The 7,500-nt window shown below is 37.4% G+C and overlaps 1 pseudogene; it reads right to left on the reverse strand.

Annotated features, from left to right (window-relative positions):
• LOC137969957 (uncharacterized) overlaps positions 1-7,500 on the reverse strand; it is a 36,562-nt pseudogene that overhangs the window by 11,958 nt on the left and 17,104 nt on the right.

Here is a 7,500-nt window from a genome sequence, read left to right on the forward strand (position 1 = left end):
CAAGAAACTCAATCGTGTCAAATTACCATGTACTTCAGGTAAATACAGCTCACTTTGATTTCGGCTCGACGGGTGATGTTGTCGAAGTCCATTACTCGTCGCTTTTAAGATTCCACCGCCTGTACATCCAATTGACCTGCTATTCATGAGCTTCATAAGGGTATATTTTGTTTAAAGATCCACTAAAACGCCATTCGCGTTACATGACTTTCGACGCCATTGCCGGTTAAGTTAATCGTTCTACTGTGTCCACCAGAGAAATCTACGCATTTCCCACTACCCTCTCGATCCTAAGAAAATACGCGCAGAAGGCTCTACGCACAAAGCCACCACTTAGCAAGGGAGTGACAGGCAAGACTTTTACCAACACGGAAAAAATTAAAACTAGACCCTCCGTGAGGGTACACTGGGTTGCTCTCCTTTTGTCAAAAACAAAAATAAAAACCGTTTTTTTTTCTCGTACTCTTGAACATCATCGGAATGCAATGTATGCACACGCTCGCATACCCGTCCTTTCCCGTCTTTAGACGTAAAGAGTTCTATCTTGCATTGAATCAAATCCTCCAACCATGGAATCTGATAAAGTTCAACACCTGTAAATTTCTCAAGGAACAAATTCAGAAATTGTACTTGATCGGGATAAAAATGTATACAATACTTTTCAAATAACCTTTTTACTTCATTCTTTTTACTTCAAGCGAGCGACAGCACAACGGAAAAAACAAAGGCAATCATTGTTTCGAGGATGCCCGGCGTGCCGTAACTGATGCATCCCAGCCAAATAAGATGGAAGCAAATCTGTGTGACAACCTACAACTCGACCTGGTTTCAAAGGTGCTAAACGAATCACATCAACAAAAAACGTAAAATTGGTCACCAACAACGGTTCCCATTTGGTGTCTGGTCGATGGATCGATAACCATTTCAACACATTAAAGGAACGTAAACGTTCCACCAACGTTTCAAACTTGTCATCATCATGTACAAAAAAAGGTGCATCATCACCCACCTTGTCTTGGTTGGTGGATCTTAAGATGTTAAAGTTGCGTCGCTCACTGTTAAAATAGCGCAATTCACCCGTCTCTCTCTGGCGTAAAACATACCCATAACTGCCACTGATCTTATAGGCATAAGTTTGATCACGATGGACGCGACGCAACCAAGGTTCTAATTCTCCTGGGTCCATGGTAAAGACTCGAACATTGTAAGATCTATCATCTCGTCCACGCCCTCGAGAAAACTGTTGGCGAATCATAGGCCACTCCCGTTGGTACAACTGTAAGATGGGTGAATCTGCGTCTACTTCTAAACCATACGGTTCAGGGAGTTCTGTGGGCGGATCTCCCCGTTCCGTCCATTCGTCCCACTTTAAGGGTTCTCTTTCAGGACCGAAGGGCTGATCTACTGGTTGGGGTACAGTAGCAGGACTCGATTCCAAACCTCCAGCGTCAACACCTGTCTGCGCAACACCGAAATGTTTTTCCCTCATGTGGCGTACCAAATTGCGTTGGTAGACAAATGTTGCCTCACATTGTGGGCATGGTAAGCGATCGGAGTGTGGTTGATCTTGTTGTTCATGCGCGTTGATGATATGTTGCGCTAAATCATCTGTACCATGAAGACACAATAGCCCACACTGATCACATTGTTTTGGAAAATGTTTTTTTTCTAGATGTTTTTTAAGATTCTCCAAATCTTTAAAATGTCGCATACAATAAGGGCATGTAGGGTGCGTCTTTAGATGTTCTTTCAACTCTCCATCTACAGCACACGAAAACGAGCAATGCGTACACCGTATATTGACAACAATTTTTTTGGATAATGAAGGTAATGGTGGTTCCTGAGCATCCGTTACCACTATCTTGGGTTCTAGCGGTAACGGGAGGCGGCATTTGTGTTTTTTAAGATCGTATTGCCGTGTATACGATTTACCGCATACAACACACGAAAATCGCCGCCCTTGATGTTGACTAGCTCGATGGCGATTCAGTAATCGTTTTTCCTTGAAACACTCCCCGCAGTCTTCACAACGGAAAGCCATCCTGAAAATGACACCAAATACAACACTTATCTCCTTCTTATAAAAAATATCACTTTCTTTTGAATAATCACACCTGCAAAATCATAAACAAACAAATTTCGGATCATTCAACTCTTGTGGTAGACGAGGGAAAGATGACTCGATAAAGAAACGAGTTCGATGCATATTGTGAATGACACCCAACCGCCTATTCGATCTTTTGATTTTAATACCACTCGATTCTGTAATCGAGATTCGGTTATACGATCGAGTAAATCGACATTCGATTATACGATCGAGTAAATCAAGATTCGATTATACGATCGAGTAAGTCGACATTCGGTTATACGATCAAGTAAATACAGATTCGATTGTACGATGGAGTAAATCAAGATTCGATTATACGATCGAGTAAATCAAGATTCGATTATACGATCGAGTAAATCGACATTCAGCTATACGATCGAGTAAATCGAGACATGGTTATCGGGTTAGAACCGCGAAAAACGAAAAAATGAAAAAAGGAAAAGAAAGACTGGTCGAATAAAAGAAAAACCAACAACAAAATGAATTAAAATAAATAATAAATAATAAAATATATAAATCAATATAATTTAATATAAATTAATAAAGTACAAAATAAAGGATATATAACAAAAATAAGCCAAGAGAAGAAGGAGACTACAAGAATAGCAGGAAAGAGAGATAAGTTTGAGAACGTAAGAAAAACAGAAACATGGAAAGAAAACGAAAGAGGAGAGTAGAAATAACAAAGAAAGAAGGGACGAAAGAAGGATAGAAAAATAAAGCGGAGTATAAAAAGGAAAGAAAGAAAAAAAGAAAAAAGAAAAAAAGGAAAGAAGATTCAAAGGCGATTTAAAAGACAAAAACAGATCCTCATAACAATAAATAATAACATAAGTGCTTCCTTAAATAATGGAGTTTTTACTTTATCTACAGTGGCGGAGGTAAGGGGGAGGGGGGGTGGGGAGTGCTCTCTTGTCGGGTATCGGAATTGGTCCAAGACACACCGCCCTCGTACAAGGGAAGAAGGGGTTCTCAAATTAGTTTCATTCAGGCTTTAACAGTCCCGCAATAGACTGAAGAGGAGGCCAGACCAGATTTTTTAGTACATTCATACCTTGTGTTTTCTCCCAACCATTTTTCACTAATCGCGCAGATCAACTTTGTCCAGCTTCTATTTGCTTAATATTGCTTGATCATCCATTGTGAGATTGCATGTTCCAAATGACTTCGCACTAATGCATTATAAGGCACATCGTATTTTCCTTAATTCGGGGCAGTTACGTCACCAGCAACATCTAGATAAAATATTGCCATCTAAATGGGTGAGTAGGTCCAGTGTGCAGGCCCTCTAATGGAGGCGAAGATGATTAAAACAGATGGACTCGAAAGAGAAGAAACGGTGCGAGGCAAGTTCTCCCAGCAGCGTTTTCTTTCGTACCACTGAGATTTTTGGAAATACATGTAAAATACATGTAAGAGTCACTACCTGTATTACACTCTAGACTTCCATAAGAACCTGTTATTTAGGAAAAGGTTGGCAGGTGAAGAAGGTGAAAGTGAAAGTGAAATAATCTGCATCTTTACCGTAAACCATAGCAACTTACCTATCACGCCTCAGGTGAAATGAATTAATTAACTCATAAACGTTTTGGGTGCGCCTGAGTTAAGCCTAAAGAAAGATTAGGCCCTGGTTAGGATTAGTATTGCTTATCATTTAATATATATGGCTATCACTTATGATTTATTATGCGAAAGTAAATATTGGAAAAAACTGTGTAGCGGTCAAGGCACAGAACTATAGACCTGGAGGTTCCGAGTTCGAGATTTGGTAAATCATAGAACAGTTCTTTGTTCCCTCACTATATTGTAACTGTGGAGACTGAATGAATAAGTGTGTGAAGAATGTGTGAACCTTGAGACGAAAGGAAACATTACGACGCGTAAGATAGCCAGAGCTAAAGGGAAGGTATAGGGGTTCTCAATAGTTTTTGGGGGTTCTAGAGCTGATTTAAACTGAGTAGGTAGAGTGAAAAAACACCCAAAGAGGGTTGCTCTGGAGCTGCTATCCCTACTTGGGCCCGGCAACAGGCTCTGTACGTCGTTACACTCTTATTCCTCTCTTTCCTTGTACTTTGGGGCTCATTTTGCGTAGTAGGCACGACATTTCCGAGCTCCGTATTTAGTTAACTTTATGCCTACTAGGCGATTTTAATTTATGTCTGCAAAGAATGGAAACTTGTCATTTCAGTCATGAATTCCTATTGGCCTTGCAAAGTTGTTATCTCATTCTGACGATTGATAAACCAACGCGTGTTCACAGAACTTCAGCCAGTCTTATTGACAATATTTTTGTTAATAATCCGGATCAGGTTGTTGTAAGTGGCAACCTTATAACTGTTGTTAGCGACCATTTTTCGCAGTTTTGTATCCTAGCTTCGACAACAGATAGAATCAAACAAAGGCAAAGCAAGAAGCGTGATTTCTCGCATTTTTGTTCTGACTCTTTTAATGATGAACTTGCCACAATTGATTGGAATTTCATCATAGAAAGACCAGGTACAAACATAGATGAGATCTTCACATCATTCTATAAAACAGTTAATAAAATTGTAAATAAACATGCTCCAATTATAACTTTCTCTAAGCGCAAGATCAAACAATTTTCAAAACCATGGTTAACCAAGGGATTACGAATTTCAGTCTAAACGAAAAATAGATTATATCAATCCGATGACTTTGAGAAATATAAATATTACAGAAACAAAATTTGTACTCTGATTCGCTTAAGTAAACTGATGCCTGCAATTATAGACCAATTTCATTATTGTCAAACTTCAATAGAATTTTCGAGAAGATTATGTACAATAGAATGAAGGTATTCATAGAAAAACATCATCATGTCGATATAAAATTTTACTTGATAAACTTAATTATTACGGCATTCGAGGAATCGTTAATCAGTGGTTTTCCTCTTATTTAACAAGTCGCACTCAAACAACTGAGATTAACTCTCACATTTCGGATAAAGGAGTAGTTAATTGTGGTGTACCCCAAAGGGTCCGTTTTAGGGCCGCTCCTTTTTTTGTTATACGTTAACGACATCCAGCATTGCTCCAGAAAACTTAAATTTTTCCTTTTTGCGGATGATACTAATGTCCCTTATTCTCACGAAAATCTCAAGACATTGGAATTAATTGTAAATGCTGAATTGAAGAACTTATTTAATTGGTTAACCTCAAATAAACTTACACTTAACATAAAGAAAACAAACTTTGTTATTTTTCGCCCATACCAAAAAAAGCTTAATTTCCTGCCCCAAATTAATATTTTTGTTGATGAACAAAATAAGAACGTTATTCTCGAACATAAGAAATGCATTAAATTTCTTGGGTTATTGATTGACGAGAATCTAAATTGGAAAGACCATATTCATACCCTTACAACAAAAATAAGCAGAACCGTCGGTTTAATTGCGAAGTTAAGACATATTGTTCATAATCAAACTCCTCTTAATATTTACAAGTCCCTCATTGCACCTTATATGACGTATGGATAAACTTCTTGAGGAAATGCATCTGAAACCTTGCTAAATAAAGTTCTTGTCCTACAAAAACGAGCACTCCGTCTTATTTATTTTGCTCAAGCAAGGGAGCATGCAATTCCTCTTTTCTTGAAAGGAAAATTTCTACCGCTCAAATCCCTATATTATAAGAAAATTGTTAATTTTTATGTATGACATCAATGCTAATTTTGCACCAATTAAAATTTCTAATTTGTTTTCTAAAATTACTAGTGTTCATTCTTATAGTACACGCTCATCGACATCTGAGCATTTATTTACCAAACAATCCGCACTTAATGTTCAAAGTAAGACATTTTCACGTGTGGGTGTTAAAATCTGGAATGGGATACCAAGTAGTCTCAAGAACGTATCCAGGAATTGTTTTAAGAAAACTATTAGAACAAAACTAATTGAAATTCTAGAAACTGAAAACTCTTATGCCGATATAGATACCTTAATTAGCAAGGTGAAAAATTAAATTTCCAACTGAGGTTAAGTATAGGCTGTAGTTTTCCTTTTTGTATATTGTTCTTTTACCTAGACTGCTCTCCTCTCTTTTTCTCCTAAATTCCTTTACCTTCTCAATATTTGAAAGTACAAAGAGTAATGTTTACATGTTGTTGTTGTTGTATGTAATAATCAAAAAAAAAAAAGATGTTTAAATAATTTCGTGTACAGTCTGGCTTGCCACGATTCAGTAGCTTCTCGCTATTTGCAGGCCAGCATAGTAACAACTTAAACTGTTTCTTGTAAACAAATAAAACTTGAAAACTTCAGGTTTCAAACTGTCTGGATTGTACTAATCCCAAATGAGATCCACTCGGCTTGCACGCTGTGTCTGTATGGATTGAACGCTTGAGATGCATAATCATTTTTGGGAAGTGACCAAGCATCCCACCAGATCTGTCTTTGTACCCATTCTCAGTTTCAAGTGGATACGCTTGATTTTCATGTTGAAAATCTCATTCTTATTACCCACTGTTTCAATTACGGCTGGATCGGCAATGTCTTTACTATCGGTTAGCTAGTACATACTTACCTCGTGTGTAGAAGTGCACTCGTTGCTTCTCAACGACTGACTTAAGGCTTTTTTAAGCAGTTAGTTTGGAAAGCCACTTGACCTTTTATGAGCACTGCAAAAAATCCAATATTGAAAATTTTGGAAAAGAACAACATCCCTTTTCGGATAATGTAGGAGTAAAAAAGTTTGCTTGAATAACCGTTCTTTTTATTTATTTATTTATTTATTTATTTATTTACTTATTTAATTCTGTTGCTTAAAAGCAGGAACCAATTTGAGTGAAGTCTCAAAAACCGAGAAAGTGCATATTATTTAAAGTACCAGTAGATACCATGGCAACCATTATTACATTTTTAAATGTCTGCAGCCTGGAGTATCCATAGAGCAACACTTTATTATGGTTCACGTCCTTAAAGTGCTGTTATGATCAAAAAACCACTTCCTTTCTTGCAAACTGACCGATGTTTGTGTACTGGCCGATTGGACCTCAGAGGATTGGATCTAGAGAAAAGTGACATCATTGACTAACTAACTTCAAATTTCAGCGTTTATATGCAGCTTATTGTATATTCAAAACACGAGTTTGAAAGTCAGAAGGCGCGAAATTCCCGTGCTGCATATTAATTTAACCGGGTACATACCCATTGCCTTCTTAAACTATTGGGTCTTTGACGTCATTTTCTCCTAGATCTAGTAAATAAAACGGGTATATTTTTTAATTATAGTCTAAAATATTGGATCACTTATTTTTTAGTTAACATAGTTTTGACATCCTAACTAAAGAAAAATAAAATTTAATTTTTTGGTCATAGCACTGCGCAAAAGGTGAAACGGATAGGACACGTGATAAATCTGCGATGGCCCAGTAGC

The sequence above is a fragment of the Montipora foliosa genome, chromosome 9, assembly GCF_036669935.1.
Source record: "Montipora foliosa isolate CH-2021 chromosome 9, ASM3666993v2, whole genome shotgun sequence".
Classification (NCBI taxonomy): domain Eukaryota; kingdom Metazoa; phylum Cnidaria; class Anthozoa; order Scleractinia; family Acroporidae; genus Montipora; species Montipora foliosa.